The sequence below is a fragment of the Oncorhynchus tshawytscha genome, linkage group LG24, assembly GCF_018296145.1.
Source record: "Oncorhynchus tshawytscha isolate Ot180627B linkage group LG24, Otsh_v2.0, whole genome shotgun sequence".
Classification (NCBI taxonomy): Eukaryota; Metazoa; Chordata; class Actinopteri; order Salmoniformes; family Salmonidae; genus Oncorhynchus; species Oncorhynchus tshawytscha.
This window is the reverse complement of record NC_056452.1, coordinates 14,707,279-14,730,519: the sequence shown is the minus strand read 5'-3', so window position 1 is coordinate 14,730,519 and position 23,241 is coordinate 14,707,279. Positions and strand designations below refer to the sequence as shown.

General features: G+C 43.5%; 1 long non-coding RNA gene across 1 annotated transcript; it reads left to right on the top strand.

Annotated features, from left to right (window-relative positions):
• The first annotated feature begins 16,429 nt into the window (after nucleotides 1–16,429).
• LOC112223295 lies at nucleotides 16,430–19,563 on the top strand. The gene is made up of 2 exons (XR_002949270.2): nucleotides 16,430–16,640; nucleotides 19,210–19,563. It is a non-coding gene; the product is annotated as an uncharacterized LOC112223295 (long non-coding RNA).
• Nucleotides 19,564–23,241: the final 3,678 nt, after the last annotated feature.

The following is a 23,241-nucleotide window of genomic DNA, read 5'->3' as shown; positions in this document are numbered from 1 at the left end:
AGTGTTTGCCTGTTCATTAATTGGCTCAGTGAATCATACCTAGGACAGGTCAGCCCAATATAGACCTCATAAATAAGTTTTTTTATTTTTAACTGACATAAAAACAGACCAAGTGGATAGCTAAATGGCTCATTCAATCATCTGAACTTGAAGCTGTATGTCTTGAGAAAGCGGTGTGCACTAGGGTATAGTATGGTGAGTGATCGGGTTGGATACCGCTCTGTGACCGTGTCTCATGTCGGCCGAAGTGGGTTCAGCTGAGATGAACAGAGCACCAGAGAATCTGACACTCTCCTATGGGTTCTACACTTCAATAATAAGCCACATTTTAGTGACCTACTTCAGGCTTTTCTTGAGTGAGATGGCTAGAGCGAGCAGATGGTTTTTCCTTACAGCACTGAGGGTAGTGCGATGTCCAGCTGAGAGCGATGCTCTCGAACCACTATGTTGTGCTGGCACAGCTGAAATGTTTTTTTTTAATATATTTATTTTTGAGACACAAATCGACTAATAATTGTTTTAAAAAAGCCATCCATTTATCTCTAGAGGATAATTAGTGTAGCAAAGCCTTTTATATGATATTTGGTTGCTTAGTCCATAGACATTAATAACTGCTTAGTCATTCAAATGCTTGCGGTTTTACTTCAATCATATAACCTTTTCATTATTAGCAATACATTTTTTCCAGTATAATCCGGCTACAAAATGTTTTCAAGGAGCAATTACTTGTCAATCGGGTGTTCTAAGGATGTCCTCTTGAAATGTGGGCAACACACACATCAAATGCTTGGAACTCTGCACAGGTGCTCCACAAAGCAAGGAAAACAGGGCAATTTGAGCTGAAAGGCAATTACACCAGAGAACAACCCTCGTGTCATGTTCCCACAGACGCGACGGCTAACGCTGAGTGGCAAATCAAAGGGAATAGGAGGACCTTCATTTGCATGTGAAATGGCTTCCTACTTCCTGTAACGACTAGGGCCATTATGTTTCCATGTTACACAGAGTGAACCAGTGGCAGTAGAACAACCCCAGCCTTCCACTGGGGATTGATTTGGACTTGACATAGATCACTGCATTCCTTCTATTCACGCTTTTTAAAGGAATTGTGTCATTGCAATTTCGGGAAACTCAATGGGAAGTCGACATGGTAATTCACCCATTTGCTGCGTCGTTTCCGTGTCATTTGAATGTCTTCTCATCTAACGGTAAAGGTGACATTTTCCGTCAGGCGCACTGCTGCACTACTCTATGAACGTGGCCACGTCATGCTACTTCAAAGTCCAATCATGTCCCTACAATAACCATGTTCAGAATGTCCTGGGTACAGTACTATCCAACAGAAAGTCAACGGGAGGCTGCTATCTTCACCATGTCCATAGCTGCCGAACTTCTCAATGAAAAGGGAGAAAAGGCACTGCTATTGGACTTTGCTCCATAGAGAAATGATCCGGTTTCAAGTATAATGTGTTTCCTTGGAACCTCTTGAACCCAGCTACTTAGCTGCAAAACTGTTACTTTTGCCTCGAAAGACTTCCTTGGTGGTCTGAGACTCGCCCGATGCTAGAAATATTCTGACATCTTTACACGCCTGAAATCTGGGAGGATTCTTCAGTGCCTGTTTTGATCTGAAGTATACCTGCGCTGACAAGCACAGTAGGAACAGTCTGTACTCTCTTGGAATTGGTTCTCTTTCAAAGATTTTTGTTGTTCTTGATTGGTTGCATCCTTCACCATGTACATGGACGAAGTAATGGAGACATGCCAAATTGATTTGTACCCGGTAATGGCCTCCAGAGTCCTCTGGAAGTAGGCTATTATTAAATTTGAGCCCTCTTTGCAAAAATGTGACTTGTGCGTTCCTGACTTCATTCAAACTTATTGCTTTCTTTTGATGATGTGTGGGTTGTACATTTAATGATTACTTTGAGAATTGATTTTTAACCAACCAGTGGAAAGGTCCCAGAATGGCGCAAACTGCTCAACCTGCACACTGGTCAACCCATATGGGTAGACCAAGGTATCGTATACTAAAACTGTACTTATGTCACAGGTGTGACTCATTTGCAACGTTTAACCTAAACAAGTATTTTTATTGGTTCATTGCCTGGCCATGTGACTTGCGCTGCACGTATTTAAACCCACCTGTTTTGTGCTTCTTGGTGTCTGTCAACAGGAAATGATGGGGCGGCAGGGTAGCCTAGTGGTTAGAGTGTTGGACTAGTAACCGGAAGGTTGCACGTTCAAACCCCCCAGCTGACAAGGTACAAATCTGTCGTTCTGCCCCTGAACAGGCAGTTAACCCACTGTTCCTAGGCCGTCATTGAAAATAAGAATTTGTTCTTAACTGACTTGCCTAGTTAAATAAAGGTACAAATAAAATGCAGTCTGTAGGCATGGTGGAACTTTTGAGAAGAGCATGTTTAGTGAGAGAAGATGGCTAAAAGGGAGTATAATAAACTAGAATGTAAAAGGGAGTATAATAAACTAGAATGTATGAAGAAATGGTTTCCTGCCTGCTGGACTGTGTCGCTTCCTCTGCCTCATTTTGTTTGGTTTGTGTTGGTTTATTGTATTTTAAATAGCATGGTTTGTAAAGCTAAAAGAATAAGAAAATGACACGAAGTGTGGACATGATTTACGGAACTGGAATGTGAACTGAGAACGTGTCTGATCTTTGATTTCAACTTGTGGCGAAAACTATGCTTTCAGGAAATAAATGTTAACTTCCCTTTTTTGTTGTCTGCCTCTGCTTCACTCTGCTAGCTCAACCCAGACCTAGAACCTGTCACTTTCCACCCAAAACAGAGGCCTCTACCAACCAACCTGTGATATACGACACCAAATGTCTTGAGTTGTGGCCTGTAATCTGGTGTTGACAGGTACTGTGTGTTTATCAGATGGGCAGGCTGCCACAGATTGTAAAATGTGAGTTTAGTCAGGACGTGGCCTATCCTCACCTTCCATTGGTTTGATAGAGCTGCTTTAATGGCCCCTAAGGCTCCTTGTCTTTATTCCTCATTGATTATCTAAGCACAATCTGGGGTTCATCTTAACAGAAACAAATGAGTCCGATCATGGAACTAAGTAGGGATGGCTTAGTTGGGCTACTCGGGTGACCAGAGGGGATTTGATTGGTCTCTGAGAAATATTAATGAATGGATTTCCACTAGTGTTAGCTATATCACACTGTGTTCAAATATTGTTCAATGTAATTAACTGACAATATAGACCGCATTGTGTATTTCAAGACTACACAACTTTTTTTCTGTGCTGGCTTGTTAACAGATCAAATCATGATTAAATGACGACACCCGCTTGCCTGTTTCGTTTTCAAAATGCCGCAGGGTTAAGACTTGTCAAGCTGGCTCTTGTGGAATGTAGCCTTCTGCTCAGTAGGCCTGACATTATTCAAGTGGTCTTAGACAAAGTTCCCGTTTTAGTGGGGGGTATATGATTAGGCTTTGGGTTTAATCAAATCAAACTTCATTTGTCACATGCGCCGAATACAACAAGTGTAGACTTTACCGTGAAATGCTTCCTTACAAGCCCTTAACCAACAGAGTTAAGAAGAGTTAAGAAAAGATTTACAGAGTAGACTAAAGTAATAATGAAAAAGTAACACAGTAAGAATAACAGTAATGAGGCTATATACGGGGGGTACCGGGTCAGTGTGCGGGGGTACAGGTTAGGTGAGGTCATTTGTTCATGTAGGTAGGGTTGAAGTGACTATGCAGAGATAATTAACAGAAAGAAGCAGCCGTGAACAAAAGAGAGGGGGGGGGGTCAATGTAAATAGTCCGATGGCGATTTTAGCTGTTGAGGAGCCTCTTGGTCCTAGACTTGGCTCTCCGATACCGCTTACCGTGCGGTAGCAGAGAAAACAGTCTATATTTGGGTGACTGGAGTCTGACAATTTTATGGGCTTTCCTCTGACACCGCCTATTATATAGGTCCTGGATGGCAGGAAGCTTGGCCCCAGTGATGTACTGGGCCGTTCGCACGACCCTCTGTAGCGCCTTAACGTCAGATGCCGAGCAGTTGCCATACCAGGCGGTGATGCAACCGGTCAGGATGCTCTCGATGGTGCAGCTGTAGAAACTTTTGAAGATCTGGGGACACGAGCCAAATCTTTTCAGTCTCCTGAGGGGGAAAATGTTTTGTCGTGCCCTCTTCATGACTGTCTTAGTATGTTTGGACCATGATAGTTTGTTGGTGATGTGGACACCAAGGAACTTGACACTCTCGACCCACTCCACTACAGCCCCGTTGATGTTAATGGGGGCCTATTTGGACAGCCTTTTCCTGTAGTCCACGATTAGCTCCTTAGTTTTGCTCATATTGAAGGAGAGGTTGTTGTCCTGGCACCACACTGCCAGTTCTCTGACCTCCTCCCTATAGGCCGTCTCATCGTTGTCGGTGATCAGGCCTACCATTGCTGTGTTGTCAGAAAACTTAATGATGGTTTAATAGTCACATGTAGAGGGTTGCAGATGTAATTATATGGTACAGCGAAATTAAGCTCGGAGTTCCAACAAAGCAGGACAAAGTGAAATAATTAAACAAACAGTTAGTGAGAATGCCAAACTGACCTTGGATCAGTATAAAAACACATCTTCCATGCAGGACAAAGTGAAATAATTAAACAAACAGTTAGTGAGAATGCCAAACTGACCTTGGATCAGTATAAAAACACATCTTCCATGCGCATTATAATCAAAAACATCACATAAAAACAATATGTATAATAAACATTTTCGTCTGGCTTATATTCTCTGATAGAAAATATATTTTTTTTTTGTGTGTGAATTTTACCCCATTTTCTCCCCAATTTCATGTTATCCAATTGTTTTAGTAGCTACTATCTTGTCTCATCGCTACAACTCCCGTACGGGCTCGGGAGAGACGAAGGTTGAAAGTCATGCATCCTCTGATACACAACCCAACCAAGCCACACTGCTTCTTAACACAGCGCGCATCCAACCCGGAAGCCAGCCGCACCAATGTGTCGGAGGAAACACCGTGCACCTGGCAACCTTGGTTAGCGCACACTGCACCCGGCCCGCCACAGGAGTCGCTGGTGCACGAGCCCTCCCTAACCCGGATGATGCTAGGTCAATTGTACGTCGCCCCACGGACCTCCCGGTCGCAGCCGGTTACGACAGAGCCTGGGCACGAACCCAGAGTCTCTGACAGTACAGCGCCCTTAACCACTGCGCCACCCGGGAGGCTAAAGACTGAAAATATTTTAACTTCTTAGTGCTGAGATCCCACTAACGGGATCGATATGACAACAGCCAGTAAAAGTGCAGGGCGCCAAATTCAAAACAACAAATCCTATAAGTAAAATTCCTCAAACATAGAAGTATTTCACACTATTTTAAATATACACTTCTTGTTAATCCCACCACAGTGGGCAATTTCAAATAGGCTTTACGGCAAAAGCACCACAAACGATTGTTAGGTCAGAGCCAAGTCAAAGAAAAACACAGCCATTTTTCCAGCCAAAGAGAGGAGTCACAAAAATCAGAAATAGAGAGAGAGTTAATCACTAACCTTTGATGATCTTCATCAGATGACGCTCTTAGGGCTTCATGTTACACAATACATGTATGTTTTGTTCAATAAAGTTCATATTTATATAAAAAAATCTCAGTATACATTGGCACGTTATGTTCAGTAGTTCCAAAAACATCCGGTGATTTTGCAGAGAGCCACATCAATTTACAGAAATTCTCATAATAAATGTGTTATGCATGGTGTTATGCATGGAAGTGTTATGCATGGAACTTTAGATACACTTCTCCTTAATGCAACCGCTGTGTCAGATTTCAAAAAAGCTTTACGGAGAAAGCAAACCATGCAATAATCTGAGTACGGCGCACAGAGACCAAACAAGCCAAAAATATATCTGCCATATTGTGCAGTCAACAGAAGTCAGAAATAACATTATAAATATTCACTTACCTTTGATCTTCATCAGAATGCACTCCCAGGAATCCCAGTTCCACAATAAATGTTTGTTTTGTTCGATAATGTCCATTTATGTCCAAATAGCTACTTTTGTTAGCGTGTTTTGTAAACAAATCTAAACTCACGAAGCGCGTTCAATGTCAAATGACAATGTCAAATGTCAATGACAATGTCAAAGTTTTGTTACAGTCCGTAGAAACATGTCAAATGATGTATAGAATCAATCTTTAGGATGTTTGTAACATAAATCTTCAATGATGTTCCAACCGGAGAATTCCTTTGACTGTAGAAAAGCAATGGAACGCTACCTCTCCCGTGAACGAGCATCAAGAGTTTGTGGCACTCTGCCAGACCACTGACTCAAAGAGCCCTTATGAGCCCCTCCTTTACATTAGAAGCCTCAAATAAGTTTCTAAAGACTGTTGACATCTAGTGGAAACATTAGGAAGTGCAACATGACCACTTTCCCACTGTATGTTCAATAGGGAATGAGTTAAAAAACGACCAACCTCAGATTTCCCACTTCCTTGTTGGATTTTTTTCTCAGGTTTTTGCATGCCATACGTGTTCTGTTATACTCGCAGACATCATTCAAACAGTTTTAGAAACTTCAGAGTGTTTTCTATCCAAATATACTAACAATATATTAGCAACTGGGACTGAGTAACAGGCAGTTTACTCTGGGTACCTTATTCATCCAAGCTACTCAGTACTGCCCCCAGCCATAAGAAGTATAAAGATAACATGTTGCAGAATTGTTGTAATTGATAGCTTGGGCAATAACTTCAAATCAACAAACATACACTATAGTTAGGCCAATATGATGGTTCAATCTCGTTAACAGACATTGTGCATTTTCAAATCGATCTGGATTCATGAACCGTCAGCGCACACTGATACGAATGAACAGGACCACTGTGATTCCCTGTCAATAGGCTCAATAAAAAAATCTATGTGAGATTAGTAGGGACAAAAATAGCTGGAAAGTTGAGTTGCTCTTTATTTGATTTGAAGGCTCAAAAAGGAAGCAGAGAAAGGGAATGACGTAGCTAACCTGTTAAGAGACTTAGCTACAGTATAAATGGAGTGGAAATGTATAGTTAGTGAGCTCTTTTATCTTACATAGACACAAGCACATTTTTGACATTCTCATTGATCTTTTATGTCATAATGTTTTCCTTATTGCCATGGGCACTAAAGGCACTTCCTGTGTTCTGTGACAGACCAAGCTTAATTCAGAATGAGGGACCTTGAACATCAGACTTCCAGCGATTTGACCAAAAACTTTAGTCAACCCCCAACCGTAGCCTCTTGACTCTACTATTGATCTCTCCAACCTGCAAGTCACATTCACTCTCTTTGTTACAGCTCCTTGCTCTATACCCTGATGCTACAGTATGTGAAATGACTAGTACAGGGACCTCTTCCTTCTCTCTGGCTCGTATCTTTTAGCAACCCTGAGGTCTGCGACGAGGTCGTAAGAATTCTGACGAGCATTTCCCAGAGCTTAACCTTCCATCCTCAGTCCCAAGCTGTGCTGTTCCTCTAATGTGGTGGTGAACATCTTGCCCAGGCTGCTCCAGAGCCTGTGGCCCCACCAGATCAAAGGCCCCTGTGACCGGCCCTGAGGGATCTGGCTGTCACCATGGTGAAGGCAGTGGTGGAGAACCTCTAACAGGTCTGAAGGCCCCTCCTGCACCTCAGGTCTATTACTTCCGTTCCACTGGTGTCAGGATGGTCCACTCACTCAACCATAAGATCCAGCGCCTAGGCAGACCAGAGGCCCTGAAGAGGACTCTTTTCATCCAAAGTCTCTCTCTGATCAGCACTGACATTGAAGCTGTGAGCACTAAAGTCCAGAGACTGTTTGAAGCTCCCGCTGATTTATATTTCATTCAGCTCTATCCATGGTTGGTTATCAGAGGCCAAAGCAGTGGGTGATTTGGAACGAGGTTCCTCCAAAGTGCCCTGACCAGCTGGTGATCCCATCAGAGCTCCTGAGGACCAGCTTTGGTCTGACAACCATCCTAATCTATGGTGGGACACTGGAGAAAGGCATCATCAACCTTCATTACCGGCCCCTCACAGATGACATCATCAACCAGCTTTTGCTGTGTGGGGGGTCAGTTATGAAGAAGAAGCGGAAAGTTAACTGGCATCTGGGCTGGGACCAGATCCTTGAGATGACAAACATCCATACCGACCTTCACTATGGTGGCACAGAGAAGATCTTAAAGTTTGCCACAACTTACAGCGCCACCATGCTAACGAGGCACATGGTTCACCTTGTGGTTGAAGAAATGAAGAAGGCCAAGGACTCTTCGAACAACAGAAAAGTTGGTGATGATGAATACCAAGGAGGTGAGCATGAACACTGTATGTATGCCCGGCACTGCGCCCTCCACCAGGCTTTGCCGCCGGCACAGGCTGTTCTGAAGCAAATTGTCGTCCGATTCCTGGAGAAGCTCTCCCCTCCTGCACCAAACGGCAAAGTGTCAACGTCCTTCCCTTTTGGCCAAGCAGTTCTGCATGCTGGTTCAGACAGTCATTGACGGATCCCACAGCGTGTTCACTGAGGAGCTGGAGAAGTCTACTGACTCTGACAGTAAGAGCTACTGGGAGTACCTGAAGTGTGTTAACTATCACCCCAGTGGTCTGGGGATTGAAGCCTTCTCAGGGGATGAGGAGAGACGTTTAAATGTGGCCAACATGATGGTCGAGAAACGTCTGGCTGACGTCGAGCCCCAGCTGTGACACTTCGATCTGAACCCGTCCATTAAGGGACAGAAGGAGAGCAAGGTGATTTACAATTTACTCTGATTGAATCGAACGCCAGCTCCAAAGACCATTGAGGTAAGCAACACAACTTTTTTGAGTTCTCAAACTTTTATAGAAATGATCACTATTAGTAAATTGGTTGTAAAAAATGGCATTCTGTCTTTTCTGCTTTCAGTCTGTTGTGCGCATGAATACTCCTGTGTCAACTAACCTGCTGACAACACCACCTGAGACTCCTGGGTCAACTCCACTGAGCACGACCTCTATACACTGAGAAATGAATGAGGTAACAGCTGACCTCCAGTCAGGTAGGTTTGCACAGAGTCCCTTGTCATGAAGTATTTTCACACTGATATACCTCATCTACTTGCCTGTATTCGTTTCTTTCCTAAGGTTAGTGTGGACGAGACATTGATCCTCTGTGTAATTTCCAGGAGAAGTGGTCAAGCTGAAGAGGAGCAGAGCCAATTGTTTCCTCCGTAGACTTCTGTGTTGCTGCATCTAGTAAAAGATGTTGTGAACCTGACCTTCTCTTCACCTGCTTTTCACATGCCCCTCCCCCCCCCCCCTCATCTCAGCTTAGATGGGATTTGTTTTGTGTGTTTTAGAATTTGACTGATTACTGTAGCGCCACCTAGGGGCCAATCAATGCCACCTTTGGCATACCAGTTACTCTTTCAGGGTCCCACCATTATGCCAAATGTTACAACCTTTTACTAATTGGTTGTTGAGTTATTGTCTGAAAATAAAGAAATAACTGAATAATCGGAACACTAACAAAAAAGAGGACTTCATGCGCTTTTGCTGCTAGGAGCCTTAAAAGGAAAACTATGTTTAGATAAGATTGAATACATTAAATACATAGCAGTGTTTTCATTAGTTTAAAAAAATATTTCCATGAATTTGTATTTCTTCAGTTCTCCAGAAGAGGGCAGTCTTGTCTAACATTTAAACCTATGAAATACTACGACCTGACATTTGAATTCATACTTCTAAAACAGCCCTGTTTGTCTTGACAGTAGTTGTTTAAGTAGGTCTTAGCCTGTGTGGCTTTCATTCATTGTCATGTATTCTTAAAAATTGAACACAACATTATTCCCAAGCAGTCTACAAAAACGTTCTTCTGTATGTGGCTAAACTCTGAATAGGACGGAGAGATGAGTAAGAATGAGGCATGTTTTTAATTATTACTTTTGTTTGTTTGTGGTTGTGACCCTTTTTTGAGATCTCTGAGACATCATACTCTCGGCATATTTCCATCTCTTCTTATATCTCTTCTTATAATTGGCCTCTTATTTCAGAGCTTTACAAAACAGACATTTCTCAAGTTCAAACACTATGGCTACTATCATGATTTAACTTTATGGAGACAATTTAACTGTTTTCTTGCTTTTCCAATCACTTAATGACTGTTGCATTATGACAACACAAACCACATATATATATATATATATATATATATATATATATATTTACTATGCCCCCAATTAAAGGTTTGCATTACCTCTGATGCTGCCACTACACATTCATTGCTTTGTTGTTGTCTAACAATCCGACACAGACTGACATTTTCAAGAAAAACTCTCATCCTTCACAATGGTAGTCTGCTTTCTGACTATAAATTATCATCTTAGTTTTCACTGTTGGAGTTGGCCTAAATGCCTCACTCGGCTCTCTTGTTCCTCAAGTTGTTTTTCTCGTTTGGTGCCCTGTGGCACTTCTGTGTGGTTCCTCTAGAGAGCCATAAATTTGGACTTTGAGGCTCTCTGTGTCAGGGTGAAGCCCAACTGTCTGACACTGCAGGCTGGGCCAATTTGGTTCTTTGTGAGGGCTCCTGCTCCCATGTTGCATAGGAGACATGAACTGCTCTGGGAAGCTGTGGTTCTAGGTACAGAACTAGGATCAGTTTACCCACCCCAAAGCCATTAGGATAGAAAGTTCCAAACTGGCCTGAGGTCAGTGTCTATTGTGTACGACTTCATTCTACCCTGTACCAGTAGACACTTGACCGCTGCAGGCGTACTGCTCTTACAGAAAGTTTAGTGCTATCCGGGATCCTTGTGACGACTCCTCTGTAAACCCTAAGCCTAACCTTAACCTTTGCCCTAACCATAACTCTTACCTAACCCTAACCTTTATCTTAACCCTTACCTTTACCAGTTTACATTTCAATGGGGGTAGGGAATTCCCGAGGATTCCAGATAGCAAGGACCCTTACAGAAACATGGAATGGCTGTGTTGGTATATGCTAGAGAGAGTATTATTTTCACAAGTTTATTACAACATGTTACAGATGTAGTATCTTAAATTGATCACCGTGTTGCAGGAGAAATATACATTGTGTAGTGTATTTGAGGTTTAAAAACACTTCTGAAGTTTTTAATTTCCCCTTTGAAATTCCAGATTTGATAATCAACCCCTACAAAAATGTCCGTTGGTTATAATCCACATAATAATTCACATTTCCTGTTTCTGCGGGATTATTTTTTGGCTGTAGCAAATTGGCTCAAATTAAGATCCTACATCTGTACATACTTTTGTTGGCCTTACTTTGCTCTGTTGACATCTCAGACACCCTGGACCCATTCCAATTTGCATACCGCCCCAACAGATCCTGACGGGCCGCCCCCAGGTGGGAAGGGTAGGCAACTACACATCCACCGTGCTGACCCTCAACATGGGTGCCCCTCAGGCGTGAGTACTTAGTCCCCTCCTGTACTCCCTGTTCACCGCACAGGACTCCAACACCATCATCAGATTCGCTAATGACACAAAGGTGGTAGGCCTAATCACCGACGACGATTAGAGAGCCTATAGGGAGGAGGTCAGTGAGCGACAACAACCTCTCCCTCAACGTAAGCAAGACAAAGGAGCTGATTGTGGTGTACAGGAAACGGATGGCTGCGCATGCCACCCTACACATCAACGGGGCTGTAGTGGAAAGGGTATAGAACGTCAAGTTCCTAGGTGACCACATCACTAAGGAATTAACGTGTTCCACACACACCAACACAATTGTGAAGAGGACACGACAATGGCTCTTCCCCCTTAGGAGGCTGAAAAGATTTGGAATTGTCCCTTAGATCCTCTAAAAGTTCTACAGCTGCACCATTGAGTGCATCTTGACTGACTGGATCACGTTTGGTATGGCAACTGATTGGCATTCGGGTAGTGTGTACGGCCCTGTACATCACTGGGGCCGAGCTCCCTGCCATCCAGGAACTCTATACCAAGTAGTGTCAGAGGAAGGCCCAAAAAATTGTTGAAAACTCCAGCCATCCAAGTCATAGACTGTTGGGTTAACTATTTGGTTAACTATTTAACTATCGTTGACCCTTTTTGCGCTAACGTTTTTGTTTTGAGTCATCTCATACGCTGCTGCTACCGTTTATTACCTATCCTGTTGTCATATGTACATATCTAAGTCAATGACCTTGTACCCCTGCACATCGACTCGGTTCTGATACCCCGTGTACAGTATATAAGCATTTCACCGTCAGTCTACACGTGTTGTTTAATAACATTTGGTTGATTTGATTCTCTTGGGGAGATACAGGTGTTTTCGCTATGCTTTTACGGTCCTATTTCGCACAACAAAGACATTTAGCAGCTTCCAAACCCAGTCAAACTGAAAGCGCCTGTCATCGCCAAGCAGTAGACGGTGAAGGTGACCCCTGGCAACACACTCAGACAGGAGCTGGTCGTGTGGACGCCTTATCTCCTCAGTTACGCTGTATGGCAGTGTGTGCAGCTCCATTGGAGCGACACAAACACAACAAACCCTAACACAACAGTATCCTCAGTGACTGATTTGGAGCGCTCTGTCGGAGGCCAGCGAAGTATAGATGACCTACAGGCTTTGAAGTTGTCCAGACGCCTCAGGCCTACTTGTTTGTCTCACTGAATGCCCATAGGCCTACATAACGCTGTCACGGGAGTGAGAGTTTAAGAGGCAGCCAACAAAACAGTTGCTTGGAAATGCCTATGTATTTATTTTTAAACTTGAGGTAATATCAATGTGGAGCGCTTCAGTGCATGAAACGGTTCTACTCATGAACTTGAACCTAGATTCAGAATAGTTCAGTCAGGTCAATTTCATATCAGCAGCTGTGAGCTAGTTATTTCACCGGCTCTTCTCTCATCTGTTTGAGTCATCTGTGTGCGTGTTCTTTTTGCCTGATTTAAGAAGTGTGTCTAATTGCTTGGTAAGAACCACTTGGTCCCCAGGGCCTGTAATCATTACGTACACCTGTCACTATCATTACGCGCAGCAGCGCTCACTGGACTCACCTGGACTCCTTCCCGTTGTTGATTGCCCCGTCTATAACTGTCTGCTCCTCCGTTGGTTCCCCGTGTCGCCGTTATAGTCATGACGTTTCCCCTGTCCACACGCTGTCCATATTCTGTTCCTGTCCGTGGTTATTAAATGTTCACTCCCTGTACCTGCTTCTCGTCTCCAGCGTCTGTCCTTACATTGCTAGGTCATAATTGGACCAGTCAGAGGTGTGCTCGTTATCCTCTCGCAGGCAGCGGATGGCTCAGCTTCATTTGGTCAAAATGTGCTCGTCTCTGACCCAATTACTCACTCATTCATTTGTTCATTCATTCAGAAACTAAGGAGTTTAAAAGCCAAGTGCATGATTACGCCTTAAATCAATCTGCACGTTTAGTGCTCTTCAAGCAGCAATCAGTTGTCCCAGAGTCATCAATTCACCATGAATGGCCATCTACTGTAGGCATTTAGAGTCCTGAAAATTTCTGTATCTTGGGGAAAATTGCTGTCTAACTGGAACAGATACAGAATGTGATAGAGATTCATGTCACATGAATTCTACATTGGAGGATCAGTGCGATCTATTCAATTTCCTCAACCTTTTATGGGTATCATCCTTGTGTCTTTGTGGTTGTGATTGGGTCTAGGGCCACACAGACAGTGTCCTAGTGTCTCTTCATTTTACCAGTGTGTGGGTGGGTGTATGAGACTTAACCGACGACAGTCAGCCGCTGCATGTCTGTTTGAGAGAGAAACAGGAGACAGGCAGTGTGGTTGGGGCAGTGTCACTTAAAAACAGACAGCTCTCGTCTCTCTCCTCTCTGCACTCACCTTAATAACAGACAGCTCTCGCCTCTCTCCTCTCTGCACTCACCTTAATAACAGACAGCTCTCGCCTCTCTCCTCTCTGCACTCACCTTAATAACAGACAGCTCTCGCCTCTCTCCTCTCTGCACTCACCTTAATAACAGACAGCTCTCGCCTCTCTCCTCTCTGCACTCACCTTAATAACAGACAGCTCTCGCCTCTCTCCTCTCTGCTCTAACCTTAATAACAGACAGCTCTCGTCTTTCTGCTCTCACCTTAATAACAGACAGCTCTCGTCTTTCTGCTCTCACATTAATAACAGACAGCTCTCTCCTCTCACCTTAATAACAGACAGCTCTCGTCTTTCTCCTCTCACCTTAATAACAGACAGCTCTCATCTTTCTCCTCTCACCTTAATAACAGACAGCTCTCTCCTCTCACCTCTCACCTTAATAACAGACAGCTCTCTCCTCTCACCTCTCACCTTAATAACAGACAGCTTCTATCCACACACGTTAATGCCCTTGGCTTTACAAACCTTGCTTTAATACACATCGTCTCTCTCTCTCTCCCTCCCCCTCCTTTCCCTGCTATATTTGCAGGCAGCTTTAGCACCAGACACCCTGAGGCAGCAGTAGCGCCAGTGAGTCTTCCCACCTCTGTTTTTGTGGTGGGAGATGACATGTGGAAGCTTTGAAGGGCAGGAGGAGGGCGGGAGAGCGGAGGAACACATCACTCTGCAGCAGAGGGACTGTAATGTCATGTGGACTGCAGTCCGCCCAGATTCCCTGGCTCTCTATGTGGGCAGTGAGGAATGGCGACAGGAAGAACCCCCCCCACCTCATCCTCCTTCCCTCGTTCTCTCACTCCTTCTCCGGTCTCCCCCTTTTCTCTCCCACCAAACTCTCTGCCTCTCCTCTCTCTCCCTCTCAGATTTGGGCCACATTTTAACTGTGTGTGAAATTTTAGACGAATAGTTGTAAAAGTCGTTCCCCCCTCTGTTTCCTCCTGGGCGTGACGACCTGTCACTCATAGCTCAATGGTGTGTGAATGGGCAGGTGTGAATGAGCAGAACAGACCGAACATGTTAAATGCAGATCCTCAGGCATAACACACCCCTGAAGAAGAGTGAGGAAGTCAACAGTATTTTTCCAAACGTGGGGCAGGTTTGTGTTTGTAGTCATGTAACGGAGCTGGACACACCACCTGACACTAAGGCCATTGTTGAACGAATGATCAAAAACAAATGTCTGCCAGAAAAAAAGCTCGCTATTGACATTTTTTTGGGGGGGGGGGCCCAAGCTTGTCAAAATGTATGTAAAACCGTATTAGGCTACATCTCTGCGTTGGGCCTAAAAAAAAACAGCAGGGATTACAGAGGAGGCAGACAGACCCTCCAGACAATTGCTACTCTCCTCTGTTAGCATTATGGGGGCTTGAACAGTTTACACACTATAAAGGTAGTAGAAACACCTTGATATCTCCCGGTTGTGGAAATAAAAGGATGAAAGGGAGATGAAAGTCTGAGGGTTTGGTCTACTTTTGATTGCCGCCTCTGATGGAACAGTAGTTGTTTCATGTTACTTCTTCAGCCATACCTGGATGTTTTTACTGTGGGTTATGTCATGTTTTGCCCTGGGGGGTTACTCTACAAACCGTCGTTGGAAAGTAACATCCAGAACATCACTACCCATTGTTATTAGGTGAATGTCAGTTGGCGGAGTGACTAAAAGAGAGATCTTAACAGGACCCCGACTGTCTGTGTTGATGCATTGCAAATAGTATGTGAATGAGTGAGAGTGTGTGTCGGTTTGTCTGTCTTTTACTAAAACCTTCTCCGGGGAAAACATCCAACAAGGTCGATTCCCACGCCGCCATCAAAAGGTAGCTTCGAGAGGAACCTAGGAGCATGTCTTTCTAAGAATGCATCAAACCAGTTATCGACCGAAGTGGCTGTCCAGACTCTCCACCCATCTCATCCCTACAGTGGGGTTTGTTGCGTCACTGATACCATCGTAGCCTGGTTTGATATGATAGCCGTTACACACAGACACATTGGGGAGAGATTACAGGGTAAAGCAGTCATTAAACAAACCATTTAGTGCGACAAGGTGTTATTATGCAGTAGTCGTCAGGTGAGATGTCAGACCCGCTTTGTGTCACTCCCGGGCTTTCCAAGACCAGCGCTCTCATCACAGAGTGCTCTCGGACTGAATTCTCATGGGAATTCACAATGGCGTTTCATGTTGGACTGTCAGAATATGGCGTTTCGTGGTACTTTCTCATCAGATGTAATGAGACGGTTAATGTTACACTTACAGCCGACGCACGCAGCGCCGGTAGTTCGCTACGTACAGAGAAACCCAGCGCTTGTTTTGCAACATGAAACTATATTGAATTGTCTAAAAAATCATGTTGAAATAATGGGGGTTTCTTCACTTTTCTATGTCAAAGCCCCTCGCAACTCTTCCCTAAAGCGTGTTAAAAGCATCAGGAAAATGCTCACAGCAACAAACGTGAATAAGAACATAAATTACAACCGCGCCCCCCTCCTCCCCCTCCTCATCTAGTTGCATCTACATTTTCCGCGGCCGGCCTCCCAACTGCTGAGAGTGCTGTTCCTTGAAGCCGCAGTGTATTTTGAAACGAGCTTCAGAGATCCAGCGGCTCCAAAAGCAGGCACAAGGCTGCCAGTGTTCCAGTGTTCAGCCTGGGGCTTGGCACTCACCCTGACCAGAGGGGTCCAGCCAATGGCGGCACTCGCTGTTTGCGTGTGCGGGAAAGAAAGAATGAGAGTTTGTGAAGAGAGGTGCGTATGTATTTGCGTGTGCATGTGCTGATGGAGAAACACCCTTTTCCAAGTAGAGCTCTTCCTCAGCCTAGGTGAGTCAGAGAGTCTCATGTTTGGTAGTTTGCGGTTTTGTCCGTTTCTTTGGTAATAAGCTCTCTCCCCCTCCTCCAACCCCATGGTGGAGTCTGCTTGTTACTGAGCTGGAGGCGGGCCAAGATGTGCACCGCAGGAATTGGACCAATCCACACAGTAGAAGACAGGGGGAGCATTGCTAAATTGGTTCCATACCTTGGCTGACAGTGGTTAGGTCTTTTGAGCTCTGAGAAGAATGGCCTACACTGGTGATAGATAGTGAGCCTGTGACAATGACACTGCCGTCCCCAAATTCCATAGCTGCTATTTGTCTGTCATTATAATTTCAACGCAACGTTCCCGCTGGGCACCTACATCAGTTCAACGTCTAGTTTTGATTTACAGTGGGGCAAAAAAGTATTTAGTCAGCCACCAATTGTGCAAGTTCTCCCACTTAAAAAGATGAGAGAGGCCTGTAATTTTCATCATAGGTACACTTCAACTATGACAGACAAAATTTGAAAAAAAAATCCAGAAAATCACATTGTAGGATTTTTAATGAATTTATTTGCAAATTATGGTGGAAAATAAGTATTTGGTCAATAACAAAAGTTTATATCAATACTTTGTTATATACCCTTTGTTGGCAATGAAAGAGGTCAAACGTTTTCTGCAAGTCTTCACAAGGTTTTCACACACTGTTGCTTGTATTTTGTCCCATTCCTCCATGCAGATCTCCTCTAGAGCAGTGATGTTTTGGGGCTGTTGCTGGGCAACACGGACTTTCAACTGCCTCCAAAGATTTTCTATGGGGTTGAGATCTGGAGACTGGCTAGGCCACTCCAGGACCTTGAAATGCTTCTTACGAAGCCACTCCTTCGTTGCCCGGGCGGTGTGTTTGGGATCATTGTCATGCTGAAAGACCCAGCCACGTTTCATCTTCAATTCCCTTGCTGATGGAAGGAGGTTTTCACTCAAAATCTCACGATACATGGCCCCATTCATTCTTTCCTTTACACGGATCAGTCGTCCTGGTCCCTTTGCAGAAAAACAGCCCCAAAGCATGATGTTTCCACCCCCATGCTTCACAGTAGGTATGGTGTTCTTTGGATGCAACTCAGCATTCTTTGTCCTCCAAACACGACGAGTTGAGTTTTTACCAAAAAGTTCTATTTTGGTTTCATCTGACCATATGACATTCTCCCAATCTTCTTCTGGATCATCCAAATGCTCTCTAGCAAACTTCCGACGGGCCTGAACATGTACTGGCTTAAGCAGGGGGACACATCTGGCACTGCAGGATTTGAGTCCCTGGCGGCGTAGTGTGTTACTGATGGTAGTCTTTGTTACTTTGGGCCCAGCTCTCTGCAGGTCATTCACTAGGTCCCCCCGTGTGGTTCTGGGATTTTTGCTCACCGTTCTTGTGATCATTTTGACCCCACAGGGTGAGATCTTGCGTGGAGCCCCAGATCGAGGGAGATTATCAGTGGTCTTGTATGTCTTCCATTTCCTAATAATTGCTCCCACAGTTGATTTCTTCAAACCAAGCTGCTTACCTATTGCAGGTTCAGTCTTCCCAGCCTGGTGCAGGTCTACAATTTTGTTTCTGGTGTCCTTTGACAGCTCTTTGGTCTTGGCCATAGTGGAGTTTGTAGTGTGACTGTTTGAGGTTGTGGACAGGTGTCTTTTATACTAATAACAAGTTCAAACAGGTGCCATTAATACAGGTAACGAGTGGAGGACAGAGGAGCCTCTTAAAGAAGAAGTTCCAGGTCTGTGAGAGCTAGAAATCTTGCTTGGTTGTAGGTGACCAAATACTTATTTTCCACCATAATTTGCAAATAAATTCATAAAAAAATCCTACAATGTGATTTTCTGGATTTTTTCTCTCTCATTTTGTCTGTCATAGTTGAAGTGTACCTATGATGAAAATTACAGGCCTCTCTCGTCTTTTTAAGTGGGAGAACTTGCACAATTGGTGGCTGACTAAATACTTTTTTGCCCCACTGTACATGTGGTTTAGTTGTCAACTAACATGACTTCAACGTGAAATCAAAAAGAAAATTCACCATGTCATTGGATTTAAGTTAAAAGTTTGGTGAAAAAAAGACTAAATGCCTTTATGTGGATTACTTTTTTTTCGAAACCAATCATTTCCCCACGATGATTCAACATCATCACATCGATTTTTTTTTTGCGTGTTTGGTTGAAATGACGTGGAAACAACGTTTATTTAACCAGTTTGAGCCCAGTGGGATGTAATGAACTGTAATTGATGTCGGGCCGACATCGGGTCAGTAGAGGGGGACGACACATAAAACCCTGAGTCGCACTGTTTACACACATGGATATGACATTAGTCCGGAACGCTCTATGAGTATGTCAGTCAGAGTGTTCATCTGTCTTCATCCTCTGTCGGAATATCCTCTCGGGGTCTAGAAGTCTAGAACGCAAAACACGCAAAACCGCCAAATCTAAATAAACGGCTGTATTTCTTCTTCTTTTGTCTGGTCAGGATACTCTGCTGTGGCGTTGCCAAGTTGAGCATCTACATTTGGGTTTGGCTGTTCCCTCCTCCCGTCTGCTCGGTCGCCCCAGAAACCACAGGAAAGGGAAGCCGGAACCCTCCGAAAGCTCCGAAAATATTGTCCTGGGTAAAAATGGCCACTTGAATGGCAACATTCAGCCCCCATCCACTACAAACAAAAGGACTTTGACAGAGGGAGAAAGATGTGCAGTTTCATTTTTGTTTCTGCTTTTCTAGCTACAGTTACACTTCCATTTTCTCTTTCATTTGACAGTTTAATGTGAATACAGTATATGAATCATATACTGTATCTACTGCAAATACACTTTTTTTTAATACGTTGTTTGTTTACTTGTGTTTGTATTCCATTGTCACTTGTCTGCTGGTCGTTGCATTTGTGGATTTATAGGGAAAGAGAAACTTCATTCATCATGAGGTCAGGTCTGTCACGCTCTAGCTGTAATAGTAAGGCCTAGCCTTGAAAGTGACTTGAAATGTGGTGGAACTTCAGTCAAAGTCTCCACATTGCCATCTTTTTCCATCCCACTACTATGGAACTTTATCTCCAACAAACACATATACAGATGCAGGATCTTAATTGGAGCCAGTTTGGAAAATAATCCTGCACAAACAGGAAATGTGAATTATTATGTGGATTTGAATGAATGGATATGTTTGTAAGGGTTGATATTTTTTTTGGGGGGGGGAATCAAGTCTGAAATTTCAAAGTGGAAATTACAAATTTCAGAAGCCTTTTGAAACCTAAAATACACAAATGTCCTGCCTGCATTGCAGGAAAGTTCTCCTACGACAGGGTGATCAAATTAAGATCTTACATCTGTAAACTCACATAAAACCTCCAAATGCCACCCAACACACACAGACACACACATCCTGGCAATCAAATGCAAACACTCACACACATACAAACAAACACACAAACAGACCCCCCCCCCACACACATTATTCTGGTGTCTTTGATGGAAGCTAAGGTGTGGTCTATATGGGTGGTGTGTGTGTGTTTTATAGTTGTGTGTGCATCAGTGTCGGTGTCCTCCCTAAGTGAGGAGGGCCATCTGGTCACCCTGCCATTGCTGTCCGTGGTCCCTGTGAAGTACTGTCAGCGTAGCCGCTGCGGTCGACTGTGGCGACTGACTGCTTGCTGCACAGCAACATCCAGGCTGGGCTCTCACCTCAGAAAAGGAGATTTGGGTTTTCTCAAATGGAGGGGTTGCTCCTGAGCTATTTACAGAGCCCAGTACCGGTCCAGTGCCACCCACGGTATTCCATATGAGAACCAGTGTGTGTTGTGTGGTGGGAAGGGGGTTTGAGGTTGAGGGGGAGGGGGGGGGGTGTGTGTGTGCGTGCATGCACTTGTGTGCACAATCTGAGTGCATAATGTAAATGTTTGAAATAAAATGAATGGACGTTCCATAAAATGACCTATTATCTTGTTATCATGTCATTCATTATCATCACTACTTCGCTTCTTTCTTGTCGACCATTTTAATTGAAAACAATCACAGTACGGTACTTATTTGTAACCCAGAGATGATTTGATATTGAGATAAAAACGGCTGCATTGGGTCTTTAAGATTTAATTGAGAATGTTTTTGGGAAAGCCTTTCCGTCTCTATCAGAAAGTTATCATTGGCATCCTTGCTAACGGCTACAGAAGGTGTAGACATGCGTACGCGCCGAACACATGCACAGACGGGGGTGGGGGTATTCCTGTGCCGTTTCAGAAAGTTAGCTGATGCATTTTGTTCATGTCTTGTGATTAACTCGGGCAAATTCATGAATTACCCACTAAGTTCAGCACATTTAGTTGATTTCCCACTAAGTTCAGCACATTTAGTTGATTTCCCACTAAGTTCAGCACATTTAGTTGATTTCCCACTAAGTTCAGCACATTTAGTTGATTTCCCACTAAGTTCAGCACATTTAGTTGATTTCCCACTAAGTTCAGCACATTTAGTTGATTTCCCTCTAAGTTCAGCACATTTTAGTTGATTTCCCACTAAGTTCAGCACATTTAGTTGATTTCCCACTAAGTTCAGCACATTTAGTTGATTTCCCACTAAGTTCAGCACATTTGTTTTTATTTTGTTGAATTACGTTTTAATGTCCCGATTCCGTGATTCTATCTGCGTTCTCGGCAACAGATTTTCTATGGACCTAGGTATGGGGTAAATTGAGCATTATATAGACAGGGTAAGTTGAGCCGCTTTGGGGTACATTTCTGTACTGAATGAAATATTACCACCACCTTTTTAAAACCATGTATATATTTATTTCACAAACACAGTTCAACACAATCCCCTTTTCCCCCCTGCTACTCTATCGTAGCCTCTCTTTTGCACAGGTACATGTTCATTTTCTTTTTTTGTCAATCTACCTCTTCAGTGTCTTGATTTATTTATTTGTTCATCCCTTGCTGCTGCTCAAATTAACTTCTTCCCTTCTCTCACTTCCTTGGCTGCTCTTTCAAGAACCTCAAAGGGGGGCCATACCCCTGCTTGTTTTACCTTTGTATACACTGGGCATGATGATGTCTGCTATGTAACAATAAAATGTGCACTATCTTGAGTTCATATGCATATTCTGCATAAAACTGACAGCATGTAGTCATCATTCGTATGGGGTATGTTGAGCCATTGGCTCAACTTGCCCCTGGCTAAACGGCACAATTTACTACAAAGCAACCATTTTGACTCTATTAGCCCACACAGCTAAAAGGATGCACTTTCATGCTAGGTGCATGACCTCATATTGTAGCTTATAGAGACCCCAACTGATGTATAGAACAATCTTTAAATGATTTACTTTTATACACGTATCATGAAACCTCTAACACAATAATTTCATTTGATTTTGTGAAAATACATTTTTGGATCGAACTTCCTTACAACTTTTTCCAACTGGTTTCTTCCTTCACAGACTCTGTGAAATGATGACCTCATCCTAAATATTTGGTCAATCAGTCATTTAAGAGATTTTTTTTTCTGCCAAATTTACATATACTGTAAATTAGCTACTGCAAATAAAATATAATTTGACTCATCTACAGTACTCTAGCTGAAATAATACCTCCTTCCCTGAATGCCTATCCAAGACGAAAGCAACCAAATAAACTCCCAACCGCCTACACGTTAAACACGCAAACCACCCAAGTGGGGACGACCTCCAGCAACTCCAAAGGAGTCTCTCCGGGTTGTGAATATTAGGTTAAGGTTATTTTCGGCAACCCCTGCCTTGCTCCAGGAGAAAATTACAGCACAGAGACGAGAAGAGAAAAAGACAATCGGAAGTGGGCCTTTCCACCGTATAATTTTCCTGTTTCTATTTTCAAAGGATGAGGTATTCCTCGAGGAAGCTCTGTTCAATTTATGAGCCCTCTGGTCAAGATAGTTGACCTCAAATCAATGGGATGGGGCTCGTGCCGCTCCTCTCAAAGGGCTGAAGAGATATGTCCCTGGAGCTTCTCGGTCTATGGTCTGAAAGAGCAGTAACCCTTACAGGACAAGACTAACTACTCAGCTTTATCGCCCCGGTTGATCTCAGGGGCGTTATCAAACAGAACAGGTATCAAAACAACATTAGTCCACTGAGACTATTAAAATCCCATGAGATTTTGTTTTCAGGGGGCCTTGAATAAACATAAAACTAAAGCAATGTCAACATTTTAAACTAAACTGGCTAGGAATCAAATAAAGCTTTCTTGCTACCTGCTTCGTTGAATGAATGGTATACACAGTGTAAAAAACATTAAGGACAACTTCCTAATATATATAATACTTCCCTTTTTTTTTAAACAATGGAATCTATCTCCTCCTTCATCTACACCAGGTATTCCCAAACTGGGGCACGCGTACCCATACACGCAGTGCCGTCGGGGGTATGCCAGATAAAAATGTGATTCACATAAAAAAATATGTATTATATTTCTTTTTTTCAATTTTTTCTCTTCACATTTTCAAACAGGCAAGCCCCATACTATTGTGGAGGACTTAATTCTTC